Below are 26,040 nucleotides of genomic sequence, written 5' to 3'. Positions count from 1 at the left end.
GGTGCCTATGCGCCAAGTGTACACAAACTACCGGTATGCGGATTTATGCTTATATTTTTTCCTACAAAGTCGACATTGAACAAAATACCTCCATGCTGGACTTGGTCTTCGAGTAGGAAGACGATTATCCATGTAAATGAAAGTTGGAATTTGAAATTTAGAACTTGAAAGTAGAATAGTTGAGTAGCAAATTTAGAGAGAGAGAGAGAGATCTAGAGAATTTTGGAAAAGTTGAAGAAGGATGAAGAGTCTTTATAGATTAGAATTGCGAAAGTATAATTAAATAAATTAGGAAGTTAAAATTAAGTTGGCAACGACTAGTTTTTAAAATTGGCAACGGCTAATTTTTTAATGTTGGCAATGAGTAGTTTATAAAATTAACAACGGCTAGTTTTTTTAATAAACTTCAAAACTTAATAAATTATAAATAAGCTAAGTAAGAAATTATAAAACACAAAAAGAAAAGACTTGTAGCAAAATGTTTTAGTAAACAAAATTTTTTAATACTTATAAAAAGAAAAGACTTGTAGTTTATTAAATAAATTTCCAAGTACGAACGATAAAGTAACTAAGTAAGAAAATTTTTTAAAAAGACAATGTGCCTCTACCTCTCCCACCTCCACCACCATCACAACCACAAGCGGCGCAACATCGAATTTTTTCCAATGAAGGTTATGCAAGTGTCATAGTCCCTCCTCGCATTAGGGCGGGAAACTTTTAAATTACCAATGTGGTGCTTACTTTGCTCGAGAAACAAGGTCATTTCACCGGGGCGCCGAATCAAAATGCTTACAAACATTTGAAGGGTTTTGTGGATACGTGTTGGGGGAGCAAACAAACAAATATTTCGGAAGATGCTCTGAGGCTAAGGCCTTTCCCTTCTCACTAAGGGATAAGGCTTTGGATTGGTTGGAACGCTTGCCTAATCATTCTATTCATACTTGGGATGAATTGGCGGCGAAGTTTATTTCAAACGTTTTCTCTCCTGGGCATATGGCTACTCTAAGGGATGAAATATTAGCTTTCAAGCAAGAGCCCAATGAACCTTTGCATGAAATTTGGGAGCGATATCAGACAATGGTGAAGGAATGCCCGAATAATGATATAACCGACAACATGATCCAACAAAATTTTTACTGTGGTATTAATACTACGAACCAATGTGTGGTCAATCAATTGGTCGGAGGCAATTTTATGACAATACCTTATGTGGAGGCATGTGAGATTCTTGATGAGATAGAGGAAACTTCTTCAGCTTGGCAATCCCGAGCTAATGTTCCCCAAGGTGATACCAACATGATTCATCTTCATAAAGAGTTGCAAGACCATGGGCAAGCTATTGCCGAATCGACCACAACCATGACTCAACTTGCTAAGGCCCAACTTTATCAAGTACAAGCTCCTATGCAAGTTCATGCTATGGAAGGGATGAATGTCTTGGTCAACAAGAAGAGGACCAAGGGTCCCCAATTTCAATCCCGAGTGGAGAATTATGCACAAGATGATGGTAGTTTTGACCAAGATGATTCTTATCAAGAGTAAGAAGAAGAGGTATAATTTGTGAACAATTACCAAGGAAAATAGAGCAATTTCCAAGGCTCAAATAAAAATCGATGGCGTTCTCAAAATAACCAAGGCAATTGGGGTTCTAACAATCAAGGGAATTGGCACAACAACAACAACCAAAGAAATTGGGGAAACAATAACAATCATGGAAATCCAGGGATCGGGTTTTCAAAGACCCCCAATGTACCAACAACCTAGCAACCCATATCTTTATCCTTCCCATGGTTCAAGTTATTCAAACAATAAAATGGGCCATATTGAGAATATATTTAAGCAAATGATGGAGAAAAATGCGGATTCGGATGTCCAACTTGCCTCACATACCATATCAATCTATAATATTGAAGTTCAAATGGGGCAAATCTCTCAAGCTCTTAATACTCGTCCTAAGGGTGCATTATCAAATGACACGGTAGTAAACCCAAAGAGTGGTAACAACATGAGACATACCATCGCGGTTATCACAAGAAGTGGAAGAGGCAGGAATGCACCCACCTCAAATGAAAAGCAACTTGTGAATGATGATCAAGTGATCAAAGAGGAGGAAATCCCAAGCAATAATGTTCAAGTACAAGATGACGTTCGGATCGATATTGATGAAAATATGGAGGAGACCCAAGAAGAGGTGAACCCGTCTAGGGAACATATTATAGACATACCGGAATTGGTAGTATAAAAGGCTAAACCACCTTTGCCAAAGCCTCCACATCCTTACCCTCAAAGACTTGCTAAGAAAAATGGTGAGAATAAATTCAATAAGTGTATTCAAATGATGAAAGGACTCTCTATTAATATGCCATTGGTAGAAGCTTTGGAACAAATGCCCAGTTATGCCAAGTTTATGAAAGATCTTATAACCAAGAAGAGGTTAATAAATTTTGAAACTATCAAGGTCATTCATCAAGTGAGTGCATTGTTCATTCTATGGCTCCTAAGTTGGAAGATCCCGGTACTTTCACGATTCCTTGTACTATCGAAAGTGCCAATTTTGTGAAAGCTCTTTGTGATCTTGGGGCGAGTATCAATTTGATGCCCTACTTAGTATTTAAATCTTTGTGGATTGGGAAACCAAGACACACATATATGAGGTTGCAAATGGCCGATCGTATTATGAAGATGCCGTTGGGAGTGATTGAGGATGTGTTGGTCCAATTGATAAGTTTATTGTTCCGGCGTACTTTATTATTCTAGATTGTGAGGTTGATTATGAAGTGCCTATCATTCTTGGGAGGCCCCTCCTTGCTATGGGTAAGGCCCTTTGTGATGTGGAAGCCAGAGAACTTACTTTCCTGGTTGGTGATGAACAAGTGATATTCCATATGTGCAAGTCTATGCATTAACCAAATAGCAATGAAGTGTGTTCGTTTGTGTACTTGGTGACCGATGTCATTATTGATGACACAAGTGCTACAATCAATGCTGGTGATATGTTGGAAGCCATTTTGCTCAACTTGGATTATGATGAGATAAATGGTTTTATGGAATGTGTTAACTCTTTTCAAGGAATGGGATCTTACAACTATGCACCCCGAAAGTTATCTTTGGATCTTGAGAATAGAAAGACTCATCCTACAAAGCGTTCTATTAAAGAGCCACCTACTTTGGAGTTGAAACCATTGCCACCATACCTTTGATATGAATTTTTTGGCCCTTGTTCCAGTTATTCTTTCCTCTTGTTTGACTAACGTGCAGGTTGATTCCACATTGGCGGTGTTGCAAAAGAGAAAGAAAGCTATTGGGTGGACTTTGGCGGACATCCGGGGTATAAGCCCCACATTTTGCATACATAGGATCATGTTGGAGGATGGTGCCAAACCGTCAATTGAACATCAAAGAAGACATAATGAAGTTATGCAAGAGGTGGTCAAGAAGCATATAATCAAGTGGTTTGATGTTGGTGTTGTCTACCCCATTTCCGATAGTTCATGGACCTCTCCGGTTCAATGTGTTCCAAAGAAGGGGGGCATGACGATTGTTACCAATGCGAAGAATGAGTTGATTCCTACAAGAACGGTCACCTATTGGAGAGTTTGTATGGATTATCGTAAGCTCAACAAAGCCACAAGGAAGAATCACTTTCCTCTTCCATTTATGGATCACATGCTCGATAGATTGGCCGACCATGTTTTCTATTATTTTCTTGATGGGTATTCGGGCTACAACCAAATTCTTATTGCTCTGGAAGATCAAGAGAAAACCACTTTTACATGTCCATATGGTACTTCTGCTTTCAAACAGATGCCTTTTGATTTGTGCAATGCACCAGCAACTTTTCAACGGTGTATGATGGACAATTCACGGACATGGTGGAAGACTACCTTGAGGTCTTCATGTATGACTTTATGGTGGTTAGAGATTCTTTTGATAATTGTCTTGCAAATTTGGACAAAGTGTTGGCTAGATGTGAGGAAACTAATTTGGTGCTCAATTTGCAGAAATGTCATTTCATGGTTGAGGAAGGCATTGTCCTTGGCCATAATATTTCAAAGAATGGTATTGAAGTGGACAAGCTACCTCCCCCACCTCGGTAAAGGGTGTGCAGAGTTTCTTAGGCCATGCCAATTTTTACCGGCGCTTTATTAAAGATTTATCTAAAGTGGTAAACCCATTGTGCAAGTTCCTTGAGAATGATGTTAATTTTCATTTCAATGATGATTGTACGAGAGCTTTTGAACAATTGAAGCTCAAGTTGACAAATACTCCTCTCATTACCTCTCCAAATTAGAGTTTGTCGTTCGAGCCCATGTGTGATGCAAATGATGTAGCGGTCGGAGCTGTTTTGCGGCAACGTATCGACAAAGTTTTTCATCCGATTTACTATGCTATTAAGACCATGAATAGTGCCCAAGTCAATTATACTGTTAAGGAGAAAGAGTTTTTCCTTGCTATTGTGTTTGCTATTGAGAAGTTACGCCCGTACTTGATGGGTGCCAAAGTTATTGTCCATACGGATCATGCTATACCTCGCTATCTTATAAGCAAAAAGGAATCTAAAGCTCGGTTGATGAGATGGGTGCTTTTGTTGCAAGAGTTTGACATTGACATCCAAGATAAGAAGGGAAGTAAAAATCAAGTGGCAGACCACTTGTCTCATTTGGAGGAGGAGGGGAGGCCACATGATGGCCTTAAAATCAATGACTCTTTCCCCGATGAGCAACTTTTGGCACTTTCAACGAAGGAGGTACCGTGGTACGCGGATTTGGAAAATTTTCTTGTGAGTGGTATCATTCCGGATGAGTCTCTTCAAACCAAAGAAAGAAGCTCAAGAAGGATTGTCAAGACTACTATTGGGATGAACCATACCTTTTTTTGGATTTGCACGGATGGGGTGATTCAGAGGTGTGTGCCGGAGGAAGAGCAAGGTGATATTCTTGGAGCTTGTCATTCTTCGTCATATGGTGGTCATCATGGTGGAGCTAGAGCGGCGGCTAAAGTCCTAAGTTGTGGTTTCTATTGGCCTACTCTCTACAAGGATGCAAATGAATTGGTAAAAAGATGTGATGAATGTCAACGGGTCAGTGGAATTTCAAAGAAACATGAGATGCCTCTTATAACCATATTGGAGATTGAATATTTTTAATGTTTGGGGTATTGATTTTATGGGCCCTTTTGTGAGTTCTTGTGAAAACACCTACATTTTGGTCACGGTGGATTATGTGTCTAAATGGGTTGAGGCCATTGCCTTACCCAACAATGAGGATGGAAGTGTAGTGGATTTCTTAAAGAAGAATATGTTTACAAGATTTGGTACTCCACGTGCAATCATAAGCGATGGGGGGTCACATTTTTACAACAAGACTTTCGACACTTTACTTAGCAAGTATGGTGTTACTCACAAGGTCACGACTCCCTATAACCCACAAGCTAGTGGTTAAGTGGAAGTCTCCAACCAGGAGATAAAGAGTATTTTGTCTAAGACGAGCAAATCAGACGGATTGGTCCAAGAAGCTGATGACGCACTATGGGCATATCGGACGACTTACAAAACACCTATCGGAATGTCCCCATACGGGTTAGTGTTCGGGAAAGCTCGTCATCTTCCGGTGGAACTAGAGCACAAGGAAATGTGGGCCTTAAAGAAATTGAATCTTGATAGGGATACAGCCACTAACTTGCGGGTTACACACTTGAATGAATTGGATGAGTTACGGTACCATGCTTATGAGAGTTCGTCCTTATACAAAGAAAAGATGAAATATCTTCATGACAAGCATATTTGGAACAAGGAATTCAAGGCCGATGATATAGTGTTGTTGTTCAACTCAAGGTTGAGGATGTTTTTCGGGAAACGTAAGTCAAAGTGGAGTAGTCCTTTTGAAATTGTGGGTGTGACACCTTTCGGTAAGTTGGACTTGAAGAACAAGAACAATGAAATAGTTTGATTCAATGGTCACCGGGTGATGCATTACTTGGGAAAAGTTGGATAAAGCCACGTGATGGCAGTTATTTACTTCACCTGAGGAAGCTATGATATTGCGTCGTGCCAAGACAATAAATAAGACGCTTCTTGGGAGGCAACCCAAGTTCTTTTCCTTTTTCTTATTTAGTTAGATATTGTTTGTTATTTTTTGATTTGAAGTGTGTTACAGGGATACGTGTTAGATATGAAATGGAAGACAAGGTTGTGTCATCATGCGGACCACACTTTTTATTTGTGCGACCGTAGAAAAATAATGCTGACCGCTAAAGCTCTTGTTCGACCTCATTGCTCTGCGAACCACACTTGTAGGAGCCTATCTTAGGTGCTAAATGAATGGTACTCTGAACTTTTCTCCCAACAGTGCGGAGTAATAGTGCAGACTTTCACAAATTATGTGGTTACACAAGCACAACATTAGAGAGGTGGTTGTACTACTTTGTCAGGAGTGCGACCTCACTTGAAAAAGTGCGGACCGCACAATCGTGTTTCCACTGAAGGCTAGGTAACAGAGTGCAGACCGCACTTAGAATTGTGTGGGACGCACTCGCTTCCCAAACCCTACATTCCCTCTAGGCATAAATGGAACAATAGCCTCCCATTTTACACATTTCACCCTCTTTACTTTCCTACTATTACTCTGAGAATTGCCCGAAGAATTTGCACTTTCAATCATAAACAACCATTTTCACTCACTTCGATCTTAGCACCCTTACACCATCTGGTATGCTTCACTTCATGTTGATTTTAATTTTATTTTTTATTTGTTTGAATTTGTTTTTCCCTTTTAACTTCTTTTTAGGCCATCGGTTATTGCATTCGTTAAATGTATCCATATGGGGTAGTTTAGTACTGGGAAATTGATAAATCATGTTTAGATTGGATTGGGTTAACTAGTTTTCATGTCTATACCATGTTGCCATGTAGAATTGAATGAAATTATTGCATAATCTAAGTTAATAGACCTTTCCCGTTTGCGTTCTTGACTGTGCGGACTACACTTGGAATTGTGTGGTTCGCAAACTATTGCTTAGGGTGACCAATTTGAATTGTTGCTTATGCGGCCGCACTTTAATTATGCAAACCGCATATACTGTGGTGCGGCCGCATATTTGGTCTGCACTGATAATCAGAGACTTGCTCTCTGAGCATCTCAAGTGTGGACTACAAAGTTAATTCTGGGCCCCACAATTCATTTTTGCGGCCGCAGAAAGCCTCTGCACTATCTATTATAGAAGAAGCAACTGAATACTTAGCACACTTGTGCTGGAGTGCGGCCCGCATGTGAAATTGTGCGGTCCGCACTTCCATTTTGCAGACCGCACTTCAAAATGTGCAGACCACATATCATCCTTTTCTACTGCATGCTGAAATCCCGAAACCTCATTGCTTCTATGATGTCCTCACATGCTTATATGATTCTTAATTATTTGCAACATGAATTTCAACTGACAAGTCTCTTTGTGCATACACAGACAATGGTACGATCAAGAGGTCGAGGTAAATCTACAAAAGAAAGAGGTGAATCTTCAAGGGGCAGGGGCAGTTGCAGAGATGCCATGCACCCAAGTGTGCAACAAGCAATAACTAAGAAGACAATTGCGGGTTGGGGGAGAGTTAGAAGCCTCTCAGAGTCTAGTTCTTATGCCCCATCTAGGGAGGCCTCCGAGGGAAATTTTGTATCTTTATCGGAGGTGCACACTGAAGAGCGATCCAGGCCACAGAGGTAGTCTGAGCCTCTAGATATACCTTCTACATCCCACAACACTTCCCACGGTTAGGGGAGTGATAGTCATTAGTCCAATCCAACTTCTTAGGGCTCTGATTCTGATGATACCCCAGAAGATGGGAGAGGGGGATCAGGTGAACAGGCAGGCATGACTAGATCAAAGAAGAAGGTTTTCTGGGAAGATAGGTTTTTGAGTCTGCGAGCATTTTCTTATTTCTGAATGTGGTGGAAGGAGAGGTCCTTGACTCATGAGCGGCAATTCCTCCTTAAAGACATAGACAAATACAAGACCGCAGTCCTAGAGCAGTTTACCAAGAGAAAATGGTTGATGCAGTTTACTGAGAAACTGGTGGATGTGAATAAGCATCTTGTCCGGGAATTATATGCCAACACATCGCATATTCTCAAAGGGGCAAAGACCACCAAGGTGCCAACTTGAAAGTGAAGTTTGATCAGCATACTCTGAATGCGTACTTGGGGTTTGATGATGTGGATCCGAAGGAGTATCTAGATAAGTTAGCTCTGAAAGAGAAGGCTAGGCCATGGCTTGCGGAGATTCTTGCTCTAGGACCTACTTCCCCTTGGATTGCTGTCGGGGTGCCAATCCTCTGGAACACTCTGAGCTTTGAGGTAAAAGGGTGGCAGACCTTCGTGTGTAGCAGACTTGATCCGTGTTTGAATGAGAACAACCCTCCCCTTTCACGAGCTATATATTGTTCCTTCTATTACGGCCAGGTACCCGATCAATGTGGATGCCCTGATGTTGGCCAACATCTCCCTTGTAGGACAATAGGGTAACAACTCTTACCCCTACCCCAGCACTATTACTGAGTATCTGATAGATGCCAAAGTGGAGTTCGAGCCTTTTGACACCAAGGTCAAGCCGATAGGGCCATTTGATTTGTCCAAGCTGCAAGATCCGAGGAACCCGAAGAAGAGCATTCAGCCTCCCACTTCTACTGGCCAGTCTGATGAGCCGATAGTGGTTGCTCTGGATCCGTCTGATATTCCATATACTACAACTGAGCCTTCTACCAGTGCTGCAACTGCTATCCCTGAGCCACCATCCTCATCTCCCACTAGAACTCCTACTACAGTGCCTACCCCAGTTCCGAGGTCGGTGCCCATGCCTACAGGCCCATCGTTTGCCTTGCGGGTCTCCCATACACTTGCGAGCCTCAACAAATGGATGCAGGCCGCTACTTCAAAGCTGTCTGAGATCTCTAGTATAGTTGCAGGGCAGTCATCTTCACATGTGATGGTAGGCTATAATCTCATGTTTTAGTCGTTTATCGCACTCTAATTTACTGCACTTTAATTGAGTTGAAGCTTTAATCGCTAGTTTTTTGCACTAATTGTGTGTTTTATGCCTTGTAGGACTGATTCCGATCTATATAGATGTTATGGAATGAATTAAAGCTATTCTTGAGCTTTGAAGTCTGAGAAAAAGATCAAGGATTAAGTTGGGATCATGTTCGGGGATCAACGGATGATAGCGCACTTTAAGAATGAAACGAAGAATCGAGCAGGCATATTGCACATTGTCTAGTAAAATGCACATACATTTTCTCTCAAAAATCCGTTTAGTCTCCACAATATATCGTTGGAAATATTTTTAAATGGGCTACAACTTTCATGTTTTACATTTTCCCATACGCACAGTGCGACGCATCAGTCTAAAAATGTGTCAGATTGGGTTTTTGGGGTCTGTGAGGAAAAAGCACTAATGCTAATATCACGCCCCAAACTCGGGGAGCGCGACCGGTGCTCAACCGAGAGAACCCGGCCGAGCAAGCCTGTTAGATTACCTTATACCCAAACTCATCTATGAATAAAGAGGAGATGTACTCCATTACTCAAACACTGAAAAGATTCTATTAACAACTACTTTTTCATTCCCATTAGCAGCTTCATTCATTTTCCAAAATATTACGAGTTTATAGAATTAATGTAAAAAATGATTTCCATATACCAACATTTCTAATTTAATTCCCAACATCAACCACAACCCACAACCCGTCTACGGAGCCTCTAAGTACAATAGAAGAGTAATATGGAAATGCCGGCAACAAGGCCCCGGCTATACCTCAAAACACAGTAAATGAGAAACAAAAGATACATGACCCCCAAAATGAAGGGGGCTCACCAAGTCAGCTGAAGAAAGAGTACCGCTATCACAGATCAATGCCGCCTGCTGTAGAACCACCTGCATCCATTAAAGATGCAGCGCCCCCGGCAAAAGGGACGTTAGTACTGTCGAATAGTACTAGTATGTAAAGCTAAAAGTTCTCTTTCAAAATAGAATGACCATATAAGAAAAGACAACACATAAAAACACATAGAAATGGCAAGTCACAATCAACAATATCCAAATGTCCAGTTAAAATATAATAATTTTTAAAATACGAACTTCATATACAATTTTTGGTTGGGAGATCATTAGCACCAATATGCCACCATCTGTGTTAGCACGGCGTCCGATCATGCCCGATCGGCTAGGCCATCTCCCCACGAATGATGTGGTTTGATGAGTGATGCGAAAGAAAGTTGTTACCAAGAGTAGTACCACCATGTGCACAACATGGCGTCCAATCTCCACCCTATCAGCTAGGCCGCCTTCCCACATATGTCGTGTGGGTTGACTTTTTCAATCCACAATTATTACCAGTTTTATCCCAATTAAGGGGAATAATATCACAATTTCTCCAATATTTTAATTTCATCCCAAATAAGGGGAATAATCACAATCCACCCCTACACCGGCACATATAGTTTCAGGTGTGGGCCTTATGACCCACCTTTTCTCGGTTTTGCCAATGATGCTCCCAAAAATATTTTTTTTTATTTGATTTGAACACAAGGTAACATAAATAAAATTGTACTTACCTCAACATTTTTCACATTGTATAAATTTTTATTAGTATTTCCAGACACTCACAACAACAATATTTCCTTGGCTCATTTGGCCATTCACAAGATTCTTTATTCCTGGTACAGTGGCCGTATTTCATATTCCACACTTTCACCTCTTTCAATTTCAAAGATCACCATCAAATATCAACATATAGAATATTTCAGCAATCATATAACTCAAATTTATTAGTAATGGGAACTTTAAACACAAAAGGTTTCTTTCCAAATAATGGGGCATACCGACCAGCAATACAAGCACACATCAAAATCATAAACAATCAATACACCATTTATTTTTGTAATACTCCTTCCCAGAAATGACAATATACAATTGCAACACCTGAGTATGTAAGAACTCGAATCACACTGGATATATTTATAAAGCAAAGTATTAGTTAAAGCAGCCACTTATGGGCATGAATTGAGTACAAAAGCCTTTAGGCAATTCTATTTTCGAAATCGTTTTTAAACAATCGAGTCGAGAGTCATTTCATATTCTTTATCGCATTCTCTCAAATTATTTGCACTACTAGCTACAGTCATAGCTTAAATTCTTGGCACGTTGGCCGCACTCTATTTCTTCAATTCACTTATTTCATTTTCAAGCATCATTAAAGATTAGTAACAACATGGCACTTCCAATCAAGACTTTAGGTACACATATAAGCAATTATGAGTCTTAGGCACATCGAATTTTTTTCACCCAATTGGTATACAAGTTTTCATTTAAAACACGACTCAAAGCCACAACATTTTAATACGCAAACCATACTTTGAACATCTATATTTCGACATAAGGCTCATTCGGAATGAACAAGTTTATAGGGAATAACCCGGAATATAGAAGTTAGGAATCTTGAGCCAATCATACTTGATCTTATGGAAACAATATGGAACTCGATTCTAAGAGAGAAAGATTAGTCAACATACCTCAATGGAGCTTCCTTAAAACTCTAAAATGTTCCGGAAATCTTAACAACTTTAACCAATTTTGAAAATGTGACAAATTGAATCTAAATTAGGAAGATGATCATGGTTCTAGCTCATTTGAGCATTTTATCAAACACTAGATGTGCATTAAGGTTCTAAGGCCCTTTTGTGGAAGTTTCCATCATTTTCCAACCCATTTTATACCATTTTTAGCTCACAACCTTCCCACATACTTCAAGTATACATGCATGTAAGGTAAGCACCCCTCATCCCTATGAACTACCTTACTAATTGCCCATTCTAGTTACCTTTCGAAATTAAGAGTTTGGTGATAGAACCTTACCTCTTAGGATGAAGACCTAGGGTGCTTCTCTTGATAATCTTCAAGGGTTTATGCAAGAATTGAAGAGTAACTTGATGAAGATCACTTTCTCTCTCTACTACTCTCTCTCTCACTCTAAGGTATCATATTTTGCTAAAACATGGTCTATGGAATGTGTTTTAACGAAATTGGGTCGGGTTTAAAAATCCCAAAAATGAAGCTCCGGAACAGGTTCTGCGATCGCATAATGGTTATGCGGTTCGGAAACCGACCGCAAAATTGGGGTGCCAGAACTGGAAGGAAACTAACCCGATCTACGATCACTATGCTGGTCGCATAATGCACTGTAGAACGGTTCTGCGGTCGCATAGTGCACCGCAGAACTTCCCTCCAAAAAATCACAAGGCTGGATATGCGACAATAGTGCGGCCCGTGAAATGGTTATGCGGTCGCATAGTGGCCGTGAAATTGACATCAAGATGACCCAAAAAATTGCCCCACTCTGCGACCAGTCTGCGGTCCGCAAAGTGGTTCTGCGGTCGCAGAATGGGCCGCAGAAATGCCTACTTCTGCACAACATTTTCTTTAACTCCCCAGCGCACTTTTCAATCCAAAAAGTCCGAAACCTCTACGCCTGCCTCGGCATCACAGAACCCCGGTTTTTAGGAATTGTTTTTACGGGGCCTTACAGCTACGCACCCTGCTACACATAGTGCGACACATGAAAAGCAATAAGTTTGCAAATTTTCCTATTTCGGCTAGGAAAAGGGAATTTCATCTAGGCCCGACCCTACTTGATATAAATACATGGAAAACGGTATTTTATGGACTTTTTGACACATCTAAGACCTAAGGAGGCTAGAGAGAAGGTGGAGAAGCCAAAGCACAAGGAATTCATCATTCAATCTTTACTCAAGACAAGAGTTTGGATCGTTTAATGCTTTTCTTTATATTTGTGATTAATTACTCCATATCTATGGAGTAGTTCTCTTTAGAGATTGATGGATTTAGTGTTTTGATGATTGTTTGTGGATATTAACTCTAGTTTTTATGTATTGAATTATTTTGGGTGATTTAATTATTGCATATATATTCACATGGTCATGTAATCGAGAGAGGCATAACTTATGATGTTTTTGCATCATCTTGTTGGTTGAATTCATTAATTCTTCTTAGTAATAGAAATAGGCTAGTTGAATTATTATTTAGACCTAGTTAGGAGGATAATCGAAAGAGGTTCTCCTAAAGACCAGTCCACTACGAATTCGTGCATATCTCTACCAGGCATAAGTTGGCTCATATTGTGAGGTTGAGACTTAATTGAGAGAGGAGTTTCTACTAAACGTTTGAACTAATAATTGAGTGTATTTGAGAGACTCACTTGAACATTAGAACTGAATTAACGAGAGTTAAATCCCAAACAATTATCTTGCACCTATCCAATCAACCCCTATTTTCTCCTATTGATATCTTCTTTGTTTAATTTTGTTCAATTGCCATTAGTCAATAAGATCTTGAGTCTTAGTTAATTTTAGTTATTAATCATATAATCTCAATTGTCGATCATCTTGGATAGCAATCTAGCTATAATCTACGAAAATACTGTTTAACTCCAATCCATATGGATACGATAATTTTCTATACTATCTTTGACTAGCGAGCATATTTAGGTGTGTGTTTTGAGCTGGTCAAATTTTGGCGCCGTTGCCGAGGATTGACAATCAATAGTGTTGGAAATAGTTTGTAGTGCTAATTCAGGATTTTTTTTTTTTACGTTTGGGTGCTCTTTGACTCTGTGCAGGCTACAGGTTAGATTGGTGCATGACCCGATCTTCTGGGAAGGAATTGCTATCATACAAACCAGAAATCGAGAAATATCTACGACAGTTGAGAAAGGAAAGAAATCTTCCCGAGAATACAGAGACGGTTGGGCAATCCTTAACCAAAGAAAAGATGGCAGGAGAAGATGATAATGTTGATTTGGCTGCGAGAGAGGCAGTCCAACTTAGAGAAAAAGCTACATGAGATGCTGAAGAAGCAGCTCTCAGAGATGCACAAATTGCTTATGAGGAGTAGAGAACTCGAAGAATAGCTCAGAATCAGCCTTTGGTTTCAGACCAGTTCAGAAACATAGATCCAGGCCAAGGGAGACCATTTGATTATTATGCTAGGCCGGTCTACAACCAAGGTTTATGTAAGGCCCTGTAAAAATTTTCCAAAAAATAAAAAATCAGATTCCGTGATGCCGAAGTAGGCATAGAGGTTACTAATAGTAGAAATTCTTTCGGACTTTTTGGATTGAACAGTGCGCTGGGGAGTTGAAGAAAACGTTGGGCAGAAGTAGGCATTTCTGCGGCCTATTCTGCGACCGCAGAATGGTCGCAAAGTGGGTAAGTTTTCTGGGTCATTTTGATGTCAAATTTCGCGGCCATTATGCGACCGCATAACCACTTCGCGGGCCGCACTCTTGTCGCATATCCCGCTTTGGGATTTTTCGAATGGCGGTTCTGCAGTGCACTATGCGACCTCAGAACCGTTTTGCGGTGCATTATGCGACCGTAGAATAGGTGTGCGAGCCGTATAGTGACCGCAGACCTGGTCAGTTCCTTTTCAGTTTTGGCACTCAAATTTTGCGATCATTATGCGGTCGCATATGCGACCGCAGAACCTGTTCCGGAGCTTTATTTTTGGGGTTTTTAAACCCGACTCTATTCCATTAAAACACCTACCTTTGACTATTTTGGACTTATTTTCTGATATTTTTAGAGTGTGAGAGAGGGTCCTAGAGGGAGAAAGTGATCTTCATCAAATTGCTCTTTAATTCTCACTTAAAACCTTGAAGATTATCAAGAGAAGCACCTAGGTCTTCTTCCTAAGAGATTGAAGTTGCTAATATTCCGGAACATCTTAGAGTTTTAAGAGGCTCAATTGAGGTATGTTGGTTAAACCTCATCTTCTTAGAATTGAATCCCACGGTATTCATGCAATCGACGTAAGTCCCAAATTGAACGTCCTAGAAATTGCCATCCTGAATGTGCTTGCTTTGCAAATATATGTGTAATATGTATTCCCATGCTTTCATCATATTATCTCGTCATCTGAGGAAATTTTCAAGACTTAGAATATGTGCTAATATGCCTAGACTTCAAGTCAAATTCGATTAAAGACTGTTATGCCAAACTGTGTAAAAAGACTCTATGTGCCTTGAATTCTAAATTGCTCACATGTGAAATCAAGAGTCTTGAATGAAAAGCGTGTTGTTATTGATGAAAATAATAATGTTGGATTGTGGAAAAGAACTCGAATTATGAAAGAAGGCCAAGTGCCAAGAACGACTTTATAATTTAAAGCCACTTGTGCCATTGTGCTGAAAAGATGGGAAAGAAATATGAAGTAAGATGATCGATTGAAATGGTTGATGTCTCGAATGAGATGGCTTAGCCGATCGGGCCAAGATCGGACTCTGTGTAATAACACGGTGGTATTATGAATGAAATAGTGAATATGGTTGATGTCTCAAATGAAATGGCTTAGCCGATCGGGCCGAGATCGGACTCCGTGTAAGAACACGGTGGTATTGTGGACTGTGGTATATTGGCATAAAACCATCCAACCTAATAACGTGGCAATTGACTTGAAAATCTAAGTGATCTTTCACTTGACGTTTTAGTGTTACTTACAGTTCATATTACTTCTTGACTGTTTCCCTTGTGTTACTATTCATTTTATTAAAATGGTGTTTAGTTTTCATACTAGTACTATTCGATAGTACTAACGTCCCTTTTGCTGGGGGCGCTGCATCTTTAAATGGATGTAGGTGGTTCCATAGCAAACAGTGTTGATCACAGATAGGTGTTGCATCCTCTTCTCAGCGGACTCGGTGAGCCCCATTTTTTTTCCGGGGTCATGTAATATATCTTTTATTTATATTATTGTACTTTTTGAGGTATAGCCAGGGCCTTGTTGTCGGCACCTTCTTTACACTCTTTTGTATCTTTAGAGGCTCCGTAGACGCTATGTGGGTTGTATATGGGTGCTAGAAAGGTCAAACAGATTATGTTGTATTTTGGATTTTTGTTCCACTAAATCACAAAATGTATGTATTTTGAAACTTAACAGGGAAGTAGCAAAATGAAATGGTTTAGTAATGTCTATATATATAGTCCTTCTACTGTTTAGCTAATAAAAATATGCCTTCTCTTATCATAAGAGATTTGGGTAGAAAGTGTCTAACAGGCTTGCTCGACCGAGCCCACTCGGTTGAGTGTCGGTCGCGCTCTCCGAGATTGGGGCGTGACAGTTTATCAAGTGTGAGACCTCCTCCAGTTGCATCCAACAATTTCAAGTTAAAGTAAGGGTTGCTTCAAACCCTTCAAAACACTTGTGTCTTCAGAGGAAAGATGAACAAAGATCCAAACAATCATCTGATGGACTTCGAAGAGATCATGAACACCTTCCAATATAATGGTGTGTCACAAGATGCAGTCTACTTAAGCGCATTCCCCTTCACTCTCAAGGATGATGCAAAGCACTGGCTTCGAAGCCTACCTAATGGATCAATTAGAATATGTGATGAGATGACCAGAAAATTTCTTGATAAATATTTCTCATCAGCAAAGACGGGCAAGTTTATAAGGGAGATCCACAGCTTCTGTCAGAATGAGACTGAAACGGTGTTTGAAGCTTGGGAGAGGTTCCAAGAAATAGTGCGTAAGTGTCAGCATAGTGGAATAGAACTCTGGATACAACTCCAGAATTTTTGGGATGGATTGACACCAACCTCACGCGGGACATTGAGCAATGCAGATGGAGGTCCATTGATGAAAAAACTCCAGAGGAGGTAGTCACAATTTTAGATGAGTTGTCTGAGGATGCAAATCAGTAGCCGTCTGAAGTTTCTGAAAGAAGAAGAACAACTGGAGTTCACCAAGTTGATGCTAACACATCAGTGCAGATATAGCTTGATGCCATGGCAAAGGAAAAAAAGGAAGCTAACCTTAGCTTCAATATATAATGAGCCTCATGCAGTATGTGACATATGTGGAAGAGGACACCCTACTCATGAGTGTCAAGCTTCAATGGAGGAAGTTAATGTTGTGGGTAATTACAATTTCTATGCAATAGGTAAGAAGCACCCCGGTTTTTCATGGAGTTCACCTGGGGTTACAGCAAATGCATGGCAACAAAATAACTCCAGATTTCAAGGAGCGCCTAGTTTTGTGAATCAACAGAGGCCGCAGTTTCAGCCTCAACAGCCAATTCAGTCGGGGTTAGAAGATCTTATGAAATCCTTTATTATAAAGATTGATGAAAGATTAGATGCTCATGGTGCAGCTATCAAGGAACTTTGGACAGGTTTGCGTAACTTGGAGAGACAAGTGGGGACAAATTGCAACTATATTATCTGAGAGAATCCCAGGTACTCTGCCAGCTAACACTGAAAAGAATCCCAAAGAAATAGTAAATGTTGTGACCTTGAGAAGTGGACAAGTGTTGAAGGATACCATTCCAATTCAAGAAGAAGCTGTGCCTAAAAAAGAAAGTGGGAAGGAGCTGAAAATTGAAGATGATAAAAGATTGAGAAGAAGAAAGGCAAGAAGGGAGCTGAGAAAAAGAAGGAGGAAACTTCAAGAAGGGAGGAATCTGATGATGTGAGCAAGCACATGCCTGCTCTACCTTTTCCCAAAAAGCTCTATAAAGAAAAGCTGGACAAGCAGTTTGAGAAATTTGTAGATATGCTAAGACAGGTTAATGTAAACCTGCCATTCACTGAAGTTCTCTCACAAATGCCAGCTTATGCAAAGTTCTCGAAGGAGATCCTTACAAAGAAGAGGAAGATAGAAGAGACCTCAGTGGTCAAGCTCACAGAGCATTGCAGCGCAATCTTGCAAAATAAACTCCCACAAAAGTGTGGAGATCCATAGAGTTTTACTATACATTACTCTTTTGGTACTCTTAACTTTGATAAATCTTTATGTGACTTTGGTGCCTCAATTAATCAAATGCCATTATCTATTTACAGGAAACTAGAGAAGGAGATTTGAGAGATAAGGTCGGTGCCAATATCTTTGCAGCTGGTAGACCAAATGACTATAACACCCGAGGGGATAGTAGAAGATGTTTTGGGGAGGGTGAATAAGTTCGTATTTCCTTTAGATTTCATAGTGGTGAATATGGAGGAGAACAAGGAGGTCCCCCTCATTCTAGGAAGGCCATTTTTAGCAATGGGTAGAGCTATACTAGATATACATGATAGAAAACTCATGCTTAGAGTGGGTAAGGAGACGATGACTTTTGAGATGAATGTAGCAACTGGAGTGAAAAAGGAGAATTCAACTGCAAGTGTTGAGTGGAAGGTGAAGAGTTCGAAAGAGAAGGCTGCTGTTATTGAGAAAGATAAGTTTGGGGTGTACCCCAAGAAAGCTGAGAAGAAGCTCTACACATGGATGTGTGCACTGGTTCGGGCACGTGGAATGGAGCCCAACTTCGACTCAGACCCCGACTAGATATTCAGGGAAGTTTCCTCTACCTTATACTTTTTAATTGTGTGTCATGGGTACATGTCACAACTAAAGTGTGGGGTAGGGGGATAATTATATGTTGTATGTTGTATGTATGTTAGTTTTTATTTTGTAAAATTGAAAAAAAAACATAATTTTTTAAAAATGTTTAACTTTTCCCGACGATGGATATTATTCGACAGGTTTCTTGAGGGATTTAAGTCAAAAGAAAAAGACAAAAAGATTTTCTTTTGTTAGGTAGTGTAATAATTTTTCCTTGGTTTTTCTTTGTGCTGCGGTTCTTTTTCAAGGGTTTTGTGTGAACCGGGTATAGTTAGTTTTTGTTTTTAGAAGTAAGAAACCTTGTGTTATGATTTGAATTGGAAGCAATGTCTGTTGACTTTATCATGCCTTGAGAATAGTGAGTGCTTTAGTTGTGACTCTTAGGCTCAGTTTTGGACTCTTGCATAAGCACCTTAAATTGTATAAGTCTAACTTTGCTTAACTGCTCTGACTAGAGAGTCTTGATCATCCAATCTTGAGTTAGTTATGTGCCATGTGTGTGTGAGTTTTTTGTGTTATTCTGTGCATTGCATTTGATGTCTAGAACTTGTAGTAGTTTTGTTCAGTCTGGGAAGTGATATAGGCATTTCTTTATTGAGCCAGTTATATGCTTTTACCCACCTAATTGTTATGTATCGTAGTTAACCCCATTGAGCATGTAATCCTATTTTTTTGGCAACCACATTACAAGCCTTACCCATTTATTTGAATTGACCATCTATTTGAACTATTTACCTCTCGTGAGCACTTGAATTTGTTATGAATTTGTAAAAGTTGAAGTGTGGGGTGGTTGGTTTGGCTTTTGAGTGGAACTATTGAAATAGGAGAAAGGTGCACTGTTTTGAAAAATAAGAGCCACTTGAATTTAAAAAGAAAAAGAAAAAATAGTGGTATTGTTGTGCAAATATTCTTTGATAGTGGTAACTCTTGATGTAATTGTGCTTAAAGAAGTTGGGAGTTAATATATATGGATAAAAAGGTGGAGTCTTGGTTTGACTTAAGTGTGGGGTTTTGAATATTAAAAGTATATGTATTAAAAGTGCTTAGGGAGGCATAGTCACTCTTATATCTAAATGTATCCTACCCATCCCGCAGCTTACATTATAACCAATGAAAGTCCTACTTGATCCTTGACTGAATGAGCTCAATTAGTAGAGTAGTATACTACGGGCAAGCCTATGGTTCGTCTTTTGTGGAATATGAATGTTATTTCTGAGAGTGAGTGAATTCTTTCTATCTTGAGTTCCTAGTTGTTCTTAACTTTTATTGTGTGTGGAACTACTCTCTATTATTGTGAGGGCACTTGATTCATGAAGGAAAGGCAATGTTGTTGACCTCTATGTTAGAGTAAGTGAGTGAGTTGTAAATAATGCATGGTGCTTTTGAGTCAATTCTTGAAGTGAAGATGTTACACTATTGTGCTTAGTCTATTTTAAATATTCTGGGTGTAATGAGTTAGGTGAGTTGTTTAAAAAGATCGTGTCTATATGAAATGTAGTTTGATTACTCGAGGATGAGCAATAGTTTAAGTGTGGGGTATTGATGGTAGGCTATAATCTCATGTTTTAGTCCCTTATCGCACTCTAATTTACTGCACTTTAATTGAGTTGGAGCTTTAATCGCTAGTGTTTTGCATTAATTATGTGTTTTATGCCTTGTAGGACTGATTCCGATCTATGTAGATATGATAGAATAAATTCAAGCTATTCTGGAGCTTTGAAGTTTGAGTAAAAGCCCAAGGATTAAGTTGGGATCGTGTTCGGGGATCAACGGATGATAGCACACTTTTGAAACGAAGAATCGAGTAGGCATATTGCGCAGCGTCTAGTAAAATGCACATAACCTTTCGCTCAGAATTCTGTTTGGGCTCCAAAATATATCGTTGGAAATCTATTTAAAAGAGCTACAACTTTCATGTTTTACATTTTTTCAAATTCCCAACTAGTGAGGCGCACTGGGCAACGCACAGTGCGACACATTAGTGTAAACATCTGTCAGAAAATGTCAAACTTCAGAGACTGGGTTTTTGGGGTATGTCAGGAAAAAGCACTAATGCTACGCACAGTGCAACGCATGAAAAGCAATAACTTTGCAAATTTTTCTATTTTGGCTAGGAAAAGGGAATTTCGTCTAGGCTCGACCCTACTTGGTATAAATACATGGGAAAACGGTATTTTCTGGACTTTTTGACACATCTAAGACCTAATGAGGCTAGAGAGAAGGTGGAGAAGCCAAAGTACAAGGAATTCATCATTCAATCCTCACTCAAGATAAGAGTTTGGATCATTTAATGCTTTTATTTATATTTGTGTTGAATTACTCCATATCTATAGAGTAGTTCTCTTTAGGGATTGATGAATTTGGTGTTTTGATGATTGTTTGTGGATATTAACTCTAGTTTTTATGTATTGAATTGTTTTGGGTGATTTAATTATTGCATCTATATTCACATGTTCATGTAATTGAGAGAGGCATAACTTGTGATGTTTTTTCATCATCTTGTTGGTCGAATTCATTGATTCTTCTTAGCAATCGAAAGAGGCTAGTTGAATTATTGTTTAGACCTAGTTAGGAGGATAATTGAAAGAGGTTCTCCTAAAGACCAGTCCACTACGAATTCATGCATATCTTTACCGAGCATAAATTAGTTCATATTGTGAGGTTGTGACTTAATCGAGAGGGGAGTTTCTACTAAACGTTTAAACTAATAATTGAGTGAATTCGAGAGACTCACTTGAACATTAGAACTGAATTAACGAGAGTTAAATCCCAGGCAATTATCTTGCACCTATCCAATCAACCCTTATTTTCTCCTATTGATATCTTCTTTTCTTAATTTTGTTGTCATTAGTCAATTAGATCTAGAGTCTTAGTTAATTTTAGTTCTTAATCATATAATCTCAATTGTCGATCATCTTGGATAGCAATCTAGCTACAAGCTACGAAAATACTATTTAACTCCAATCCCTGTAGATACGATAATTTTCTATACTATCTTTGACTAGTGAGCATATTTAGGTGTGTGTTTTGAGCTCGTCAACAGGCACCCTAGATTTCTCAAAGATAGATAAGAAGCTCAGCCCAGTTTTGGACAACCAGAAGGTCATCATGGATACATTGGTAAATCATGGTGTTGTGATATAGTAGGTAAAGAAGATGAGGAAGTCCCAGGCCAGCAAGAAGTCGAACTTCGAGCTGAGGTGTCCGGATAGCTGAGTTCGGAGATTTGCCTTTTGACATTCTGCTAGACCCCCCCCCCCCCCACCCAGCTCCATCTTCTCACGATGCTCCCGTTGCTCAGGCAGAGGAGCCACGCCTTGCATCCAACACTACTGAAGCAGTATGTGATATGTTCAGCTCTCAGGCCGCTCCCACACTTGAGATGATATTCAGTTAGTTGAGACGGCTGGGACTGATGTTGCTGGTGACACAGTGATGACTGAGGACATTTAGGGAGTCTCTTCGCCCTTTTTGCTCTTTGATCTTATTTTGTTAAGCATTTGGGATAATGCTTCTTTTTATTCGGGGTTGGGGGGTGGGGGGTGGAGAATATTTGATGATTTGATACATTTGACAACTTTGGATCATAATAATTGGAGGACTTTACCTTTTGGTATCTATCTTTAGTAGTTGTTACATTTATTAACATTTAGTTGTTTATCCTTAGTTATGTTTGTTTTGGTAGCTTTTATGTTTTTCGTATTAGTATTGATAATAAGCCTTTGGTTTTTTTAATGCCATGGTTCTTTCCTAATGTAGTCTTTTTTGTGAACCGGGTGATTCTTCCCAAGGTGTATAGTGTGACAACTTTCTTAAGGGAATGAGTCAGTTTCATGTTTAGGTAATAGTCGTAGTAAGTAGTAATGAATAAAATCCATAACTAAGTCATTTTCTACAAAGAGTTATTTATGCCTCATTTGACACCAACATACTTAACTACATGCTTATGATTAAAACAAGGTTTTGGGAAGAAATAGCTCTAGTTTAGTGACTTTGAGGTTCTTGAGTTGACTTTGATAATCATTAGGTGGTTGAATGGACCACAGTGTTCTTTAACTTGACTGTGATTGTTGTGGGCCTTAGACTCTATCCTCTTTTATGGTCTAATTGCATGAGAGGTGAGGTGAATTCTTGTTGCTAGTCCAAGTACTTGAGTGAATAGTCTAGAACTTGCCTCGAATATGTTTCAAAGCGAAATTCTAAGTTTGCTTGGTTTGAAAAATAATTGTAGGCTTTTCTTGGACCATTTGAGATTTCTATTTTCACCCTATGATCGTTATCCCTAGTCAACCCCTTTGAGCTTTTAGCCTTTCTCTGTTGGTAAACATGCTACAGACATTTACCCGTTTTTATCATAATCCTCTCTTGACACCCGAACCTTCCTTAACACTCATATGTAATAAGTGGCTCAAAGCTAACTTTGGGGGAAAAGTTGAGGAATCTAAAAGAGGTATCAATGCACTGAAAAAGAGAGAAAAGAAATGATCTCCATGAAAAGAAAAATAAAGAAAAGAAAGAACAAAACGAAAATACAAAAATAAAATAAAAAGGGAGATTGATGAAATTAAAGAAGAGGCAATTATCTCTAGTATGAACATCAAGAGAGAAAAAAAATGAAATGAACAATAAAGAGTGATGGCAAGTCTCTCTAGCCCCCCAAAAAAAGAAATGCCTCTAAGGGTTTTTCAAATGTGAGCCAAGATATAAAAAGTGGAGTGCTTAAGGAAGGACGTAACCACTTATCCCATATGATATCCTACCCCAATCCAAAAGCCTTCATTATAACCCGAAAGAAGTCCTACTTGATTTTGAACCGAGCAAGCTTACATTAGTAGAGATCCACATGAGGGGCAAGCCTATGGTACTTAAAACCTTACTTGTGACATTCCTTTGTGAGAGAAGAGTGAATCCTTTATTGCTCTAGAATTTGAGTGTTAAATCTTGAAGTGAGCATAGCAAATAGAATGTAGAGGAGGAAGAGTTTGGAGTCCATCATGATTTACATGAAAGAACAAGAGTCCTTGATGAGTGAAGCCAATTCTTGAAGCTCAAATGTCATACTAGAGTTACATGCAAGTCACATAAGTTGAAAAATTTGTCACCTTGATGAAATTGCATGAGTATTGTGGGTAATTGTTGGTCCCAACTGAGTATGAATGACTTGCAATTGACTCTTTTAAATGAACCATCAATTAGGGGAGGTGGGAACTAATCTATTTGCTTGAGGATAAACAAAGACTTAAGTTTGGGGGAGTTGACAAGTGTGGATTTTAACCGCTTATTAGTACCTTCTTGCTTTAGTTTATAGTCCGAACATAGTGATTTCTATTTCCGAATCTAATTAAGTTGTGTGAATTGCAGGCATGTTGGAGGATTCGAGCTCAATGGAGAAATATAACTCAAAAAGGAGTGTTCCAGCTCAACAAGGCAAAAAGGAGCAATGCAAAAGAAAGTGTGGTCCGTAGAGCTTATTCTGTGGCTGCCGATGAAGATGCGGGCTACAGAAATGCAAGTGTGACCGCAGATTTAACTTTGAAGCCTCAGAGTAGTTCAACAGAAGCTCGGTCTTCACACCAAATTGTGCGGCCGCAAAAGTAGTTCGCACTGACAAGCTTGAGAAGTTCAGAGAAGCTGCAAAAGATCAAGTCTGAAGTCTTTTTAGAAGGCAGTTCGCAGCCAAATTGTAAGAGCAAAATATCACAACCCAGAATTCCCACCATCGGGACCGTAATGGCGCCTAACATTTCAATTGCTAGGCAAGACAACGTTAGAGAATCATTAAACCAAATCCTTATTTCCATTCAGTAAATAACAATAATTAGCTAAGATAAAATATAATAAGTGCAGAATAATATAAAAACTGTATTAATTACTACCACCCGGATCTGGAGTCACAATTCACGATCATTCTAGAATTTACTATAAGTAATAGTCTGAAAGAAATACAACTGTTTGAATGAAAGAAACAGTAAAATAGAAGGATAGAAAGGGACTTCAAGGTCTGTAAACGCCAACAAATTTACCTTGAGTCTCCGAATAGCGGGTCCAATAGCTAAAATCTCGATCAAACCGAGCCGGTACCAAAATCTGCACAGAAAGTGCAGAGTGCAGTATCAGTGCAACCGACCCTATGTAGTGGTAAGTGTCGAGCTAACCTCGACGAAGTAGTGACGAGGCTAAGGCAAGGCACCTACAAATCAACCTGTACAATTTAACAGTGTATATACAAATAACAGACAAGAATTATCGGGAGGGGGAAACATGCTGGGGGAATACGAAATAAAGAGCTACAACAGAATGAGAACTGGAACAACCAATATACTATGAATTAACATGAGCACGAATACAACAAAGGAAAAATGCACGGCATCACCCTTCGTGCTTTTACTCTCAATATCACTATAAAATCAATAGAAACGACACGTCATCACCCTTCATGCATTAATTCTCATATCATGGCACGACATCACCCTTCGTGTTTTTACACTCACAATATGGCACGACATCACCCTTCGTGTATTAACACTCACAATATGGCACGACATCAACCTTCGTGCATTAACACTCTCTCTTACCATAATGCAATGCATGAATAACAACAGTAAGATAGAATAACAAGTACATGCCTTACTTCAACATTTGGCTCCACAATATCAATATCAACTTTTAAATAAATACTCAATTATCACAAGAGAATCCGTAAACATGATAAAACGATCAATTTAACAACACTAGTCTAAACACGTAATAATTAGGCATAGGAAGGAGACAATATAAGAAAAATGGGAGAAAACAGGGAAAACAGGTCAATTGGCGGCGCATAACTACTCGTCACCTCACATATACGCTGTTCACATGAATTTCACATAGCAAATAATTTGAGGTTCCTAAATTCCTCAAGTCAAGGTTAGACACAATACTTACCTCGCTCCGAAGGCCACTCAATACTCAATCAGAGCTTTTCTTCTAGAATTCACCTCCAAACCACTCGTATCTATTAAAAAATGACTCAATAATATCAAATATTTCTAAAGGAATCAATTACATTGCATAAATTTACATTTTCCCAAATTTTCCTCCAAAAGTTGAAAATCACCCCCGAGCCTGGATATATAATTGGTTTTGAAATTCGACCTCAAATTGAAGTCTAAATCGCCAAATTTTTGAAATTCCTAATTTCTACCCAAACCCCTAATCCTACCATGAAAACTCTAGATTTTAGGTTGAAAATTTATGAAATGAAATGGGTAAATGAAAGAAAATAGTTTAGAATCACTTACCAACACTTTGGGGAAGATATTATCTCTTGAAAATCCCCTCTAACCCGTTTGTTTTATGAAAAGTTGGAAAAATGGCTTAATCCCGTGTTTGATTCTGTTTTAAGTGCTGGGTGATAGTGTTCATCGCGTTCCCGAAGAGTATAGGCTGCCAAGCCTTCGCGTTCGTGACACCTTGCTCGCGTTCGCGATGGTTGCTCCCCCTGGCCTTCGCGTTCGCGAGACATTGCTCGCGTTCACGATGAAGGAAAGACCGAACCTCACCCAGGTCCCAAATGCTTCGCGTTCGCAATGAGCCGGTCGCATTCGCGAAGGGTAAATCC

This window comes from Nicotiana tomentosiformis, chromosome 5 (genome assembly GCF_000390325.3).
Source record: "Nicotiana tomentosiformis chromosome 5, ASM39032v3, whole genome shotgun sequence".
Taxonomy (NCBI): domain Eukaryota; kingdom Viridiplantae; phylum Streptophyta; class Magnoliopsida; order Solanales; family Solanaceae; genus Nicotiana; species Nicotiana tomentosiformis.
Note: the sequence above shows the minus strand (reverse complement) of the source record.